The following is a 17,212-nucleotide window of genomic DNA, read 5'->3' as shown; positions in this document are numbered from 1 at the left end:
ACAAAGCAACGAAGCAAGATGTAATGAAGCAAAGAAAAAAACTTTCTGCTAATAAAATTTACTTTATATTTTAGTTTTTAATTGCTGATTAGCTTAAGATGTATGCTTGATAGAATTAACGTTTGATTATTTTCAATGGATCGGAAATAAAAAAAACTAGATTATTTTGATTTCTTTTACTTTCATATTTTTTTACTTTTAAATTTTACACCAATTGAAAATCAGTTTTTTTTTCATGTCTTATAAATTGAAAGACACAACTGGTATTTGCTTTTTAATTTTTAGTAATCGAAATGTTTAAGTTAATTTTATTTTTCAGAAAATTTTTTTATGTTGAAAAGTAATCTTTTTTTTTATTTTTAGACTTTTTTTCTTTTTATTGTATTAATATTGAATATAAAAGATTTAAAGGCTTTCGGAATTTTTACACTATGCTAAAATAACTGAATTAAATGCTTAAAAATTTTAACTATTTTTTACCTTATTTTAATTAGATTACCGAAACCGAGAATATTTATAAACTATAATAAATTTCTTATTAAAGCTAACCAAAATTGCCTTAATAGTCACTTCCTTGAATAATTTTTTTTTATTCTTTAAATATGTTTGAACCTGAAAATTAAAGAAATTCTTCATCGCTTTATTTTTTAATAAAAGTGAGGAATTTTACAATTGCAAACCTTTTGGTCGATTCTAAGAAAAGTTTCAATAAAAATTGTTCTATTACAAAAAAATGAAAATTTTTGAAATATTATACATTTTTGAAAAATGACATCCATTTTGGCAACAAAAAATTTACATATTTATTTTAAATTTTGACATGTAGATTTCAAGATCAGAAATGAATAACCTAATTGTTGTAAGTATAGCTGTTGAAAAATGCTGGGTCATTCACATGAAAGTATGTTATTAATAATGACCACGTCAATAGCCAATAAATTTTAAGAAGTAAAATAGATTATATACACACTTAACGATTACTTGTTGTGACCTTTCAATATAGCTTTTTTTTTTTTACTGGTAAACTATAAAAGTAAAAAAAATTTATGCAAATTGGATTAAGTGTTTAATAAATACAAATATTTAGTTTTAATTATTAATGTTGAAATCGATTCCTTGAATATTAAAAATTAAATTATATTTTTTGCGTGAACACATTTCACTCAACAGAGCAATTGGTAAATATTCAAAATTTTAAAAAACTTAACCTTCAATACAGTGCTCTAATTCAGACTTTTATAAGATAAAGGAAAACAAATTTTTTGAATATTATTGATATTATTTAATATATCTCTACGCGAATGAACCAAAGGTTATTTCTCTGAATAAAAGCAATGTGTGAATACGTGTCGTAAAATATTACTTCATCTTCTTAATATTGCCCAGTTCATTAAGTCACATTTGATGAATTTTTTTATCAGAGTTGGGTTTTAGCTACTCGTGAAGAAATGAAGTGATTATGCCTGACCAGGACTGCCAAAAAAGCGAGTTATTCAAAATCTAGCAACCATGTCACCTTTTTTTTATCAATATATCTATAAATAACTAAAACAAATTTTCACTTCAAACTCACCAGAATTACTTAATAGCATTAATATCTTATTAAGTACGGCAGATTTGAGCTCAGAAATTATCTAATTTATTTCTTTTATTGAAAACAAAATTATTCGTTTGAAAATATCACCTCGCAGAATAAGCTGTAGTAAGCAGTTGCTAACTTTCTAACCGGAACTAGAGTAGGTATGGAGCTCTGGATTGTTATAGTTTACATTTATAATAAAACACTATCCATTTGAATTCCCAGAACAAAAATACAGATGTAATTAACCTGAGTAAAAAGATTAAACTTTCTATTCGCGATCGCAACTCTCGAATACGCAATGGGTTCTATGTCTTAACCCGCTCGATCCCTATCCTCTCCTTTGTTGTATGGGAATGTACTACAATATTTTCTCTCTTTCTTAAAATTTTTCGTATTTACTTGTCTATTATATATAATTCTCTTACGTGGCTCCCAAATTTTGGCTGTATTTCTTTTCCGCCGGTGGCAACGTTTGCTTTGTTTTGAAAACACCAAAGCATTCTGCCTTTTAATGATGTGTTTCTGATCTAATATATATAATTCTCTTACGTGGCTCCCAAATTTTGACTGAAGTACTTTGTACAGTCCGCAAAAAAAAAAAACGAATCACCCTGAATAACTTTCGTTCTAATGATCGGATTTTCACGAACTAAGTGTCAATCTTAATGGTTCCTGGGGGTGACCTCAAATATGCTAATTAATTAGTGCTAACTATTAATTAAGTTACGAAATCAGACACAAAAACGTACTTTCTCTGAATAAACATGTATTTTTTTTTACATATTTGGATTTCTTATCTTCAAAATATAGGGGGTAGCCGCAATCTGGGAAATGTGGTCCCCATAGTTTGGTCAGGAGAGCGATTCAAAGTTCGTACCCCTTAATGTTAATTTCGCTTTTTGCGTTTTCAGTCATATTTTCAAAACTAATGAAGCAATTCAAAAAAAATTGCACCCACTCATAAAACTCATTTACCCAAAGATAATTTCATGCAAAAAATAATTTTTAATAATTATTTATTATTTTTTATTATTTAATTAAAGTGAGGATGAAAAAATATTGAATTATAAAGTATGAATTTTTTTATACCATATTAATCTACATATTTTTCAATTGAAAAATCTAAAGTTTCAACTGTTTTTATTTATTAGAAGCTGAGAAAAATTAAAATTAATTATTTTTAAAAAAATATTTTGGCGACAATAAATAAATGATTAAATAGGGCGATTAATATTAAAATGTGATAAACTTGCGGGAAACTTGACTTCGCGCGCGTAGTGTAAAATTTCATTCATATTTTTTTCGCTAATAATCGTTTGCTAATATTTTTATTTTTATTTCTTTCACACTATAAAATACGATGTTTCTTTTTTAGTCATTTAATAATTTATTTGCAATTTTAGTAAAGAATTTTGAATAAAAAACACTTTATTCAACAAATGTCTAGTTTTAAAAAAGCGTGCTTCTGATAGAATACACCAGATTGTGCTTATTTAATGTGATTATTTTTTATTTTTTTTTATTTTGTTTTTCAATAACTGATACAATTTCAATAATATACATACGTATGCATAGATTTGGAATAATATATTTATCAATTTCTTGAATATATATTTTATAAATATTAATAAAAATACGTAGTCAACATTTTTAAACATCTCTCACAACATCGCAAATTTCTCAACATCTTATAGGGTAAACTAAACAATGAAGGAACACTTAAGCTTAGCTTGCCTTTAAAAAAAATTCATAAAAATTTCAAAATTTGTAATTTTAGCTAAATGATGGTTTCGACATATTTGTTATTAAATGCAAATTATGTAAAAAAAAGTTAGATAACTTACATAATATTGTTTTAAGCTTTTGGTGGTTTAAATAATAAGTAGTAAGATGACCAAGTGAAGGAACAGTTCTTACCAGTGAATAAGCACTAAATTTTCCAGAGAATGAACACTTAATTTTGATAATGTTTGATGCTCGTTAGGAATCCATAGGCCACACAAATGTCTAAAAACAAGATTTTTCTTGGAATTACGACATATAACCATAGTTAATGTGGAAAATTTTACTTTTTTTTCAGTCATGGAATGGAAAGTAAAATATGTTTGAATACATAATTTTAAAAAAATGTTTTTCATTTTTTTCTCACAGTTTAATAGTCCGTTCTAAATTATGAATGTTTATCATTGTGTAATCTGATGATGATTTTATTATTATTATAATTCGATCATTTTTTTGTTTAATCTTTTCCTCATATTTTTCAAGCTTTTTTTTAAAATCTTTTTAAGTATTTTTTTTCTCTTCGTCATGAGTAATTTATTTCTTTTTCTTTTGATTTAACCTTCCTCTTTTTTCCAAATTTTTGGCCAATGTAAATGTATCTTCGAAATTTCTTTTGATTTTCCAGTTCCATTTCAAGAATTCCTCACTGGATAATAAATGAGAAAAAGGAGTTTCGAAGTTTGAGTAAAACCCATCTCTCATTGACTTATATCTAGTAGTTACTTATGAAACCAATCGTTTTTGCAACTAACAATGCCTCAAGAGGATTTATCTCAAAATCGGTTTTCAAGATACTTTCATTATTAATGTTAGTTGTCTCAGCTTCAGAGCCAAAATTTGATTATACAATTGTTCTTTTTGAAATAAATTCTTCAATATTGAGAAAAGCGCAGGCTATTGGATATTTGGGAGATTAAACTTTTCTGTCAATGTTCCTTTAAAAATTTGCAACATAACTTGTGAGATTTCCTTCTCAAGCTTCTGAAGAAATAGCGCATCGTTACTCTCGAAGCATGTGTTTTGTTGATAAGTTGTTTTGCTCATTAACTCTTGGTGTCTGTTTTGCATGCATTTGTTACAGTCAACGTTTTCTACATCGAATGAAAAAATATCGCATTTCATAAAAGCATTTTAACTTCATCAGTTGATGCCTCAAATCTTATTTAAAAATGGATGTAAAATTTTCTAGACATATTGTTTTACAATTCTTTTGTTTTCAAGATCTAACGAGATTTCCAAGAATTACGTAGAAAACTAAACCAGAAAATTTGTTTTGAGGAACAAAACTTGCTCAGTTTCAAATTGATATGAGATTTATACCTATCCAGAAGAAGCAAAATTAGGAATTTGATTGCATTTTTAATTAGCCATGGGTAGAAACATTTGCAATATATTTGTAAAATGTTGCTGCGGTCATCGTTTCATTTCATGAATAGCTTTTTCCAATGAAGTATGTAGCAGGGACTGATTCTGTAATATCTCTACGAATTCTTCTGTAAGGAAAAACTACCAATGGAGGTACTTTTTCTTTCCTTGGTACTTTAGAATATAAATCCTTATAATTTTTAAGGCCGCAGATTTTTCCCGTTTAAGGGCAGTATTCAACTCTTGTTTCATTCGCATTGTAAATGCAATCACTTTATAAAAGGATGCCAGGGCTACTTCCCTCCTAAAGATTCTCTGAAGTTCTTAAAACCAGTATTTCGAATATTATTCTCCAAGGGAAGTTTTGCCTTTTGAAATTATCTTCGCATTGCACTGAGTTATCGGTGGATGTCACCTTAAAAAAACTTCACCCATTTTTCACCTAGATAATTGTCTTTAAATGGATTTTTCCTACCAGTTCCCGTTAGGACATTAAAGACGGCAATAGGATAATAATTTAGCTAATTATTGGCACAAAATCCTGCAAAGATTCCATTCAAGCTTTTATTATGATATTCAGTTGTTATATTTAGTTAATAAACATAGTTTATTAAGGAGTCTAAGGTATGATGTAATAACTAATCACTACATTTATAAAGATAAATAATAAATTAATTATTATTATAATTCTTTAAATAAATTTAGCAATTAAATTTGCATATTTAAATGAAATAGTTATAGGAACTATTCATACAACATTTAACTGAATTTTAGGAGTCCTCTATGTCGCTGAACTACTAATTATCCAAGTAATATCATATTTCACACATACTATTCATTCACTGGGAAATCTATTCTCAGTGAAGGAACATGCCTGTTCCTTCACTGGTTAGAAGTTTTTATTTTTTATTTTTAACATAATTTTGATTTATAATATGACAAAAGGTACAAGAAAATTAAAATTTTTCTTTTATTTTCATTAACTTGAAAAAATCCCAGTAAAGGAACACTTGTTTATTCATTGGTTTTTCATCGTTCCGTAATCCAGTTAATAAACACCCCCTAATCTCAGTACTTGCTTATGTTATGATGCTTAAAATAAATTAAACGTAAATTCAATGACCATATTTTGAATTCTTTTTTTCACAATGAAAAAAAAAGCATTATTATATGCAATTAATTGTAGTTTAAACGGATAACAACAAACACTGACCTTATAATTTTGTCAAAGAAACAAGGCGTTGATCAGATACTAACAAATTCAAAACTTTTTCCAGAGAAGACTCAAAGACCAGATAACTAAATGCATTGTTAAAGAACTTCCTATTGTTAGGTAGTAAGCTACTCTTACCAATCAATCTAAATTAAAACGTTTAAAATTTTATTTCTAAGAAATATCTATGAAATGCTCCTTCATTTGTTGGTTTACCCTATATCATCCTAATCTTAAAAGAAATTTCCGGAAGTGTATCGCAGAACTATTTTACCAACTATTTAATAAAATTTTAACATTTTAAAATTCTTATTCTTTTCCATTTTACGTTTATTATTTCTTCATTAATATACTAATCAATTTTTTAGAACTTTAATTTAGATTTTCTTTAATTTAGGTTTCCTTTTCAAATTATAGTCAAGTTTTTTTTAAAGAAATATTGTCTGCTAGCTAAGAATAAAACCTTGTTAAGAAATTAAAAACATTCAGCTGTTTAAAATTATTTAATGCAAAACAGCTGATTATTTACTTAGCATACTATTTTTTTGAAAAAAGAATATAAATTATTGATTGTCTTTTTTTTTTGTTTCTTGTGACTTCAACTTTGATTATCTAAAATAGTGTTGATGTTTTATAAGTCACTACAAAGAGGATAAAGATACCGAACATAAAAAGCTGTGGAATACGTAGCCAATTTTTTTAGTGTCTTAAAATATCTCAGTATCTTAAATGTCGTCCTACTATCTTAGTTGTGAAATTAAATTTTTAATTTTCTGACCACGTGTGATTCACTAATTATTTCATTATATCTTTTACTCTTTATGATACCAAGTAGATTTTTTTTTCTGATAATACACTAAACTATTTAGTTTAATTTTTTACTTTAGCATGATTTCCAAGATATTATTGTAGTATAATTTGTTATCAGGAAAATGCCTTATTTTGTTAATCAGGAAATACTAAAAATTGAAATTTGTAAGGATTCCGAAGCTGTGCACACAATACACAATTTCCGACCTTATTTCAATAAAAAAAAAATTTAAAAAAAAACGTGGCAAGTAGGCTAACATACTTTTTACAGAAACTGTGAAAACTAATTTTTCCTATATTTCGTCAAAAGAGGATAAGAATGATATTGCTCCAAGAGACCCACTCAATAATTTCGCTATTTCCAGAATGAAATCTGTTTGATCGAAACATATTATTCCTTGAAAATTACACGAGGGAAAAATTAACTTTTATTATTTATCTAAGCTTATTCCATTTATTTAATGATAGCGGTATTAAGGTTAAGGATATGCGTCGGAAGCTCCGTTTATTATTATACTATAAATGCATTAAATCATGTAGCTTGAATAATTTATTTTAAGTAAATTATTTAATAATTTTAAGCAAATAAGGGTGTAAAAATAAACTCGATTGAAATACTCCGAAATTATACCCTGAAATATATGTAGAATAAACTTTGGAATCGATATATAAAAAATACCTTTTCAAACAACTTCGAGTAGGACGGAAACGCTAACTTGTTTAAAAAAGTTGTCCTTGTTACTATTTAATTTCGATTCCTGGTACTAGGGGACATTCCATTTTCACATTCGACTTTTGAAATTTCAATTGTAAACGGAATTTTTTTATGACCTTAAACTAAAATGTTAAGGCTTGCAGCAAAAAAAAAAAGATTTTTTTTTACTGCATTAATTTTTTTACAAAGTAGTGAATTATTATTTTTTCAATCTAAGAACCTGTGCCTATAACATATGTAAAACTTATTTTAATATGGAGTGAAATAATTTAATATGTTGTGTAACTAAATGGATAATCCCAAGAAACTGAATCGAAAATATAAAAACTTCATTGATTTAAAAAAATAATAGATGATAATAAAAATAGACATGTTTTGAGCGTCCAATAATAAAAGTCACAAGTTATCCAAGCCTGACAAATCTTGAGAATGGGCGATTATATTTGAAAACTCGAAACATGTCGACTTTTACTTCCCTCTTCATATGTTTTGAAGCTAGTTGAGTTTTTATCGTCAATTATACTGTTTTACATTTGGGTCTTGATCATTATTTTGATAAGGATTTTACACTAGTTAAAGTAAACATATGCATTTTAATATTTTATCAGGATTCATATGGTCTTTAAAAATGTAAGAACATCAATATTGTAAAAGTTATATTTAACTTAAAAATTAACATTTTGACACCAGATATTTTGAGTTAATGAAATTAAATATTTTATCTCTTAAGTTTTTGTGCCCCCATTTCAGTATCTTAAGGATCTTACGAGCTCTGTTTCAGATATATATAAGAAAGCAAAAATAACCATAGTAGCAGTATTTGGTGGTAAATGTAGCTTATCGTAATTGAAGAATATGCTGTGCGACATTTTATGGTGAATTTGCGAACGTATAAGTTTCAGAATGTATCGAAACATGAGGATGCTATTTGCTAATCATCTTTATCCAAAGGAAACGATGTAACCTAAATATCTAGTAGAATGAAGCGATTTTTTAAGCAATGAATCCTACAATTTGCAACATATTATTTCAATATCTTATTCTTAAACATAACATATTTCAATCTTTTTAAAATGCCACTAAACATTCAGCATTCATATTATAGAAAGCCTTGTGAATGTGCATTACAATTATTATACAATCTACATTTTATTTTTCAAGCACTTTTTTTTCCCTCAAACTTTCTTGCCTAGAAGACTCGATTAAAACTGTAAAAATGATTATCCCTAAAATTTTGTATATAGCTATAATAAGTTATGCTCATTTTATTTTAGTATAAAATCCTCGAATAAATATAGTAAAAACAGTGTAATCTAAATAATATCAGATAAAAAGTTCATGTATTTAAATTCTAAAAACTATCATAAATAATTTAAAAATCGATTCAAATTTACTTTTCAAAGGAGATTAAAATAATATTTTTTTTGCTTTTTGGACAGAAATCCCCTAAAAAAATGTTTATGGCCTGGAAACTTCGAGATATTTTCTATTAACAATAAATTAAGCCCCTCCGAGCAATCACTGAACATTATTTCAATTTTTTTTCTATTAGAGTTTGGTTGCGTAGCAACCTAGTAAAATTAAGCACTCCTCTTTTGAATTAGTCAATGGGTTATGTTAAAATATTTATTTGCGCAGGCGACTTTTTTTGGCGGTTTTCTGGACTATCGCCAAATATATAAACCTTTATTGCGGCCCAATTTACCACCCAATTTTTTTAAAATTTTGTCTACCCCCACTAATTCAAGGGTCTAGATTCCAAATATGTAAAAAAAATTATATGTTTATTCAGAGAAAGTACGTTTTTGTGTCTGATTTCGTAACTTAATTAATAGTTAGCACTAATTAATTAACATATTTGAGGTCACCCCCAGGAACCATTAAGATTGACACTTAGTTCGTGAAAATCCGATCATTAGAACGAAAGTTATTCAGGGTGATTCGTTTTTTTTTTTGCGGACTGTACAACTAAATAAGATTCTTTTCACAACAGTTAAATATTTACTTTATTTTCTTCATTCATAGAAAAAACAGTCGGCAAAGAATTCTGTTAGGTTAAAAAGCATTTCGCTAAAAAAATAACGAATTCTAAAAGAAATAAAAATAAACAACTTAAAAAATAAAAATGCTGTTGCCAGCCATAGAATTTTTTGAACGTTTACTTAGCAACATAAATCAAAATGACATAGAAGCGCAACTAGATCAAAATTATGATACCTGAGCGCTTGACGTAACAAATCCTTCGATTCTATAAGTGTTGTATCGCCAAATGCCCAGATTAACAATTGTGTTTTTAAAGAAATTCTATAAAAAGTTTTAAATAAAAAAACTTCTATCCAGCTACTTCTACAACTGCTTCTTGAAGAACTTGGCTCATTGATTAAAAATATTGTCTTAATTTTACAGTACTAACTTTACTTCTACTAACATTATTGCTATGACCCTCTTTCATTACATTTTACAACTTTATGCTAAATTTGAGGACTTTAAGTTGCTTTGTGGTTGAATACTGACATTTAGAAATGTGTACATAAAAAAAATAATATTTAGAGGTTAAGAGTTGCCTCAGAAAAATTTGAATTGTTAACACTGAATTTAATAATAGAAACAATCGTTTTTGTGAAAAATTGAATTGTATTGCTGACATCAAAACTAAAAATATTGTGTTTCAACTTAACAATACTACCTTAATTTTACTGACATTTTGAACAAAATTAAGGTTTAGAATTGCCTCGGAGAAATTTGAATTGTTAGCAATGACTTAAACAAAAAGTTTTATTTTAACTGACAAATACTATATTATAATTTTAACTTTTTCTATGACTATACTCATTTTCTTACTCTTTTCTTTGTTTTTATACATTTTAAAAATAAAAAACTTATTATTGTTCTGCTTCTGAACACTGATGAAAACGAAAAATGATGGGCTTCATCAACAATCAAAAATATATACATTTATTTTACAAATTCCATATTATTAGGGTGGCGCCTTTCAAAGAATTAAAAATACAAATTTATTTTCATCGAAGCCGATGCTTTACATCCGGCGTTCAGTGGCAGACTACTATTTCATATTGTTTTACAACACATGGTTTTAGCCCTCTGGTGGGAAAGACTTTAAAACAAAACTTACAACAGTTACTTTTCTCAACAACTGAAATTTAGAATAGTGTGATTAAGAAAAATATGTGAACTGTTTGCAATTTCAAAATAATATTGAAATGTACAGGTTTAGAATTTTCTACAGTGAAAAGTTTTCGGAACTTCAGTAGTCAAAAAAGTATACAAAAACTGGACGTTAAGAACGTATCCAATGAGCGAGCAAAGCGAGCATTGGATTGCGCAGCAATCCGAAATGAACTGTGAAAGCAGTTCCGGGGGTTGGTGAGCGCCAGCGAGCAGGGGGCGAAGCCTCCTAGTTATAAATATTTTTTTAAATTTATACGACGTTTTCATTTAGAACTATGTTTAATGCAGTTTTCAGTTCCACTAGTTTTCGAGCTGAAAAGGATTTAATCTATTTGAAAATCAAAACAGAAATTAACGCACTTCCTTACCCTATGACTCTCCACTCGCTAATGGTGAAAGCATGTGAAGTGTTGTGGTAGGTAGGGAGTTCTACTCTACGCCACCTGTAGCCCATTTCGGTCGCCATTATACAATTTTCTGATATATTGGAAAATACATGTAATTTTTGGTATTTAATTCGAAATATTTAAATAGTAAAACACAAGATATCAAATCATGGTTCAATGCATTGTATAGTTAATAACTTTCACTCATAAAATTTTTAAGCAAGTTTTTCAATTCCAAAGTAATTGCATTTTTAGAACAGAAAAAAAGAATAACTGTTAAAAGCAATATTTCTTTAAACAACATATATTGAGAACAAATATAACTAAAAATATAAAGTTAGATTAAGAAAAAATGCTACAAATAATTATAATTACTTAAAAAATTGATAAATCTCAGTACATAAAAGCATAGTATTTCTTTATATATATATATATAATAACAGGGTTACATTCCTGTTATCATTGTTGTATTGAACTTGAATAATTCAGTCGTAAGCCATAATACGTTATCGAAAGGTTTATTTAAAGGTAGACTGGTGGTTAAAACAATTCACATCCCCACCCCACAAGGGAGGGGGTGTGGATAAAACACCGGATGGTTCCGGCAGATCTTTAATGGAACACGTTATTCAGCAAGAGACATGCGAAAACAATCGCTCCCGCATTAAATGCTGACAGAGAATGATGTAAACAGGCTCAAGTGGTACAGATGTTGTAACTCTACGCTTCATCGATAATCATTTAATGCTTCCTAATATGGTAGTGAAAGAGGGACAAGATTCTAAAAATAACTCTACCTTTGAAATATAAATCTAATTATAACTCTAATGGTATGTTTTCAGCCTTGAAGTCCCGAAATAGAATTTCAACACATATTCTTTACCAAAAACATTTTATGAAAACGAAAGAGTTTTATTGTTGTTATTAATACAAAAGTATTTATAATTTTTGTATTATATATATATATATATATATGTATATATATATATATATATATATATATATATATATATATATATATATATATATATATATATATATATATATATATATATATATATATATATAGAGAGAGAGAGAGAGAGAGAGAGAGAGAGAGAGAGCAAAAAAAAAAAAAAGCACCGCCCTAAATAACTTTTGATCTAATGATGGGATCTTCACGTTCTAGAACTCATTCTTAATGGTTCAAGGGGGTTACTTCAAATATGGTAATTAGTTAGTTGCGATGATATTTTAAGTTACGAAATCAGACCCAAAATAACGTACTTTCTCGGAATAAACATACCTTTTTTTCAGCGAATTCGGATTTATGACCCCTATAATGTACGGGATAGTCCCAGTCTGGAAAATATGGTCCCAATAATTTGGTCAGGAGGTCATTAAACTTTATGCATATTTTGCCATATCTCGAGATTCTTTTAAGCAAATTGAAAAACTTTTACACACAATTACGAAAATTGTTTATCCAAAGATTACTCCATGCAAAGACGAAATTTTAGCAAATATTTATTACTAGCTGTACCCTGCGTGCGTTGCAACGCTTTCAGTTTGAATTTTAATTTTGTATTTAAGTGTGTAAATGAGATTTGCGATTATAATTTGAAATGCAAATTTTTTTAATGGTGAAAAAAACCAGTGATAGTCTCAGCAGTTAATTCTCTAGGATATCGTTAGTGCATTTTCAAACAGACATGTATGGTGATGCACACGGACCATGAAACATATTTTGGACAATGATCTGAAATAAGACTGGATCTATGGCGACATCAGGAATTTCTGCTGATATCTGATCAGTTTGGCATGGAGGGATTTTTTCAATAAGCCAAATCAAAATATGTGTGTTTGTGGCGATCCTCTTTTTTGCCATTCAATAGAGTACATCCAACACCGTGTCTCTCTAAAAACGTGACGCTTCACAATGAAATCAAGTAAAGATTTTAATTTTTGTTTGAACTTACGTGCTGTAATATCATGACGATCCGATTATGATTGTCCTGGTAACAAAAGCTCTTTAATTTCAACCCAAGCAGAATTGCATGTAAATTTAATAAATAAATCTGGGAGCCCATATGCGCAAACATATGTCATTGCATCCTGTGAGTATTCATGCATGTGCCTTGGACTCCCTGCAAATGTAGTCGGCAATATAATCATTTTCCCCACATCATTAGGATTAACGTTACCATCATTAATTATTGCATCCCGTAAATGAATGTATTCTTCTGAACGTAATTTGATTTGATTTAATTTAATATACAGTAGGCGTTCAGTTTCAATTTTCGCATACATATCGACAATGTATTGATGAAATAAGTATTGACATTTTAAAATAATGATTATCAGCGTTTTTGCAATCCTTAATCTATATGCATAAAAACTCATTGCACATTCTTATTCTTGCTTTCTTATTGGTTTTCTCGCCTCTTTGTGGATTTCTCAATTTTATGTTAAAATAATATCCCTCCTCTCCTCGCCAAAATAAAATAGGATATTGCAATGTATCATAGGATCGAAACGTTTCTGAGAAATCTTTGAACGTCACCATTTCTGCGATGAAGAATTGTATCGCGGGAGGTAAATTCTTCGCCAACTATAACAATAGTCACTTCATCCAATGTTGGCGCATTGTATTTTCCTTTGTGGTGGCCTACAGATGTTTTTTCAGCTTTAATAGCAACTTTGTAAATATCGGATGGCATTTAGTCAAGGGCAATTCTGAACAGCCTAATTAACTGATTATGTTGATCGAAAAAATTTTGTAACGTGGTAACAATTTCTCGTTTAGTGCCATTGTTTACCTGACAGCGTTGATTGTCTTGATCATTTGTGTTATCCATGAAATAAATCTGTAGAAATTTATGATCTGCGCCAGGCAATGGAAGAAGTGATCCTGCACGATGATAAATTTAGCCTTGCACTTTGATTGCTGGCATGTAATTCTCGTTCACGATACGTGTAGCACTGAATGAAGTCATTTAGAAATACGAATTGTACCGGCGTATATTCGCCAAAAAATGTTTCGATTGGTTTGTTTGACCTGATAAGAAGGTTGATAATGGCTCGGCAGGTGACGTAAAATCTTGTAGTTTCAGTATGCCTCTAGAACAGCAAATTCCAGCTGTTTCACTTTTAAATTTGAGAGCATTACAAAACATACATAATTGATTTATTTCTCCGATGATGACACTTGGGGGAAGACTATAGTTTGTTGTCGGATCATAGTGAAATGCACTGAGATTCAAATCAGAGTATTGGCAGCGTCTGAATAGCGAAATGCGTTCTCGATCGGTTTTCATTCTTGCTTCCCGTTGCTCTGATGTTTCCGACGATCGGGCTTGCGTAGTTGATTTGTTGACAGTCTTCTTTCCTGTTGCTCAGACGTTTCTAAGGAACAGGCTAAAGCATTCTGTTCTCGATTAGTTTCAAGTCTTTTTTCCCGTTGCTCCGATATTTCTGAAACACGGGTAGTTCTCTTTTTGCGCGCTTGAGATGTCGATCGACTAAGAGCGATTTGCTTAGGCGGCATATTTTTGCAAATATTCTTTCTGACAAACAGAAAGAAATGTAAAAGTTGACAGTGGTCGCAAATTTGCTAAACCGAAATATCACATATATATTTTAAATAATAAAAAGAGCAATAAAAATGAGATGAATAAGAAATATGAAAATTATAAAATTTAAAACAAAAATCAATTTTTTAAATGAAAGAAATAAAATGGATGAATCCGAAAACTTTGCATAAATAAACAAACTAATAGTTTTCAAATGACGACTGTCACAGCAATGAAATCTTCGAAAACTATATTTAATTGTGCTACCCTAAAATTACATACTAAATATAAATATTTTTCAAAACGTGCAATTTGAATGAAATTTGCTCTTGTCTTTATATTTATTAAACTGAATCCGTGATACGACCAATAATTAAGAAATCTATTCTCGTTAATTTACTTGCTTGTGCTCACCTGACATAAAGAAACGCGGGAATTAAAAATTGAAGTACACGCAATTTACTTTAATTTACTTTTCTAAATGAATAGAGTTATAAGATAAAAAATATCACTGTTGTTATCTTCAAGATATTTGAAAACTGAATCGTTTATAGCAAAATTTAAAACAATGGTTAGCTTTTAACCAATCAGAAAATTCCATTTCGATTTTCGCTGATACCGCTGGAACGGCTTTTCGCAGAATGTTCTAATATCGACAGAAACCTTCCTCGTGCTTTGAACTATCTGTATGCCAAGTTTCATAGCTTTCTGTCGGTTGGTTTAGGAGTCTATAGAGGATGTAAATTCGTGTAGTAAGTATGGATCAGAAGGTGAATTAACTTATCAATAAACACGAATTCACATAACAAACAAACTTAACAAGTTTTATTATTAAATATAACAGAGTTGTAAAAATATGGCAAGAAAAAGAACGATAATGTTTTTCTTATTAAAAAGCAAGCGCGTGGCTAGATAATGATTGCACGCGACAACTGGTAAACGGTTTCAGCGCAGTGAAAGTATTTAACGATAGGTGGCGGTCGCCACACCATCTCCCCTTCTGGAAAAAAAATAATTAAAGTTCAAATTCCTCAGTTAGCCTTTTTGGGAAGTGTACTACTCGTCCAAAACGAGTCTTTTTTATGGCAGCAGGAATTCGATCATTTTCAGTTGGTCGTAAAACAGGAGCATTATGTACCAATTTGGAAGGAATATCTGGCGGTTCTGCTAAATCAGAACTATCTGAGAGTAAATGGGCTGGTTTTACTCTATCAATTGACACTACGCAGTTTTTACCTTTGATTCTGATAGTGAAAGTTTTGTCGTTATGACTGTAAACTTCATAGGGTCCAGTGTAGGGTGTATGAAGAGTTGGTTTTACTGCATCAACTCGTAAGAAAACATGTGTGCAAGCAACCAAGTCTTTGAAAACAAAAACATGTCTTTTGTCGTGAGAAGAGGTCGGAACTGGCTTAAGATCGTGTAGGTGACGATTCAATTTTTGCAAAAACATATTATCGACCTTCTCTATTTCCGAAGAGGTAAAAAATTGTCCCGGAAGACGCAGATTCTCTCCATAAACCAACTCAGCTGGAGAACATCCCAAATCCTCTCTATACACAGAGCGCAATCCAAGTAACACAGCAGGTAAAGCAAAAGTCCAGTGGATTGAGGTATGACACATAATGGACTGCTTGAGAACCCTATGCCACCTTTCTATCATTCCGTTCGCTTGAGGATGATATGACGTTGTATATGAAAGACGTATACCAAAGTTTTTTGCTAAAGTGCGAAATAGTTCACTTCTGAACTGAGATCCTCGATCAGTTGTTATACCTTCAGGAATCCCATATCTAGCAAACCAATGAGTGTAAAGAGCTTGAGCAACTGTCTCGGCTTGTATATTTGTCAACGGTATTGCCTCAGTCCATCTCGTGTACCTATCGATACATGTGAGACAATATGAAAACCCTTGTGAAGAAGGCATAGGTCCAACTAAATCAATGTTTATGTGGCTAAATCTTTTGCTTGGAACAATAAATTCTTGCAGCGGCGAGTGAACATGGCGAGAAATCTTTGCTTTTTGACATGCTATGCATGATTTGGCTAGTTTTGCGATTTCTCTTTTCATGTTTGGCCAAATAAAACGATCAGTAATTAGCTTCACAGTAGTTTTAACACCAGGATGAGCAAGGTTATGCATGGCGTCAAATACTTGGGTACGAAATTTTTCAGGAATAAATGGGCGAATGAATTTAGTTGACGTATCACAGAATATGAAATTTTCACTGTTGGGTATTGGAAGCTGTTGAAGTTTAAGGCAAGAATTTGTATCAGATAAAATTTGTTGCAATTCGGGATCATTTTTTTGAGAATGAGCGATTTCATCGAAGTTCAATGATTGAGTGAACTTAATGCTGTTGATTCTTGAAAAGGCATCTGCAACAGGATTTTGAGATCCGTCAATATATCGAATGTCACTTGTAAATTGAGCAATGAAATTTAGATGGTTAATTTGTCGAGGTGAGAGTTTGTCATATTTTTGATTCAAGGCATGAGTTAAAGCTTTATGATCAGTGAAAACAATGAAGTTTACTCCTTCTAATATGTATCTGAAATATTTAATAGCTGCAAAAATGGCTAAAAGTTCTCGGTCATATGTGCTGTACTTTTGCTCTG

This window comes from Parasteatoda tepidariorum, chromosome 6 (assembly GCF_982258835.1).
Source record: "Parasteatoda tepidariorum strain Cologne lab strain chromosome 6, Ptep-v5.0, whole genome shotgun sequence".
Taxonomy (NCBI): domain Eukaryota; kingdom Metazoa; phylum Arthropoda; class Arachnida; order Araneae; family Theridiidae; genus Parasteatoda; species Parasteatoda tepidariorum.
The sequence above is the reverse complement of the archived record's forward strand: the minus strand, read 5'-3'. Positions refer to the sequence as shown.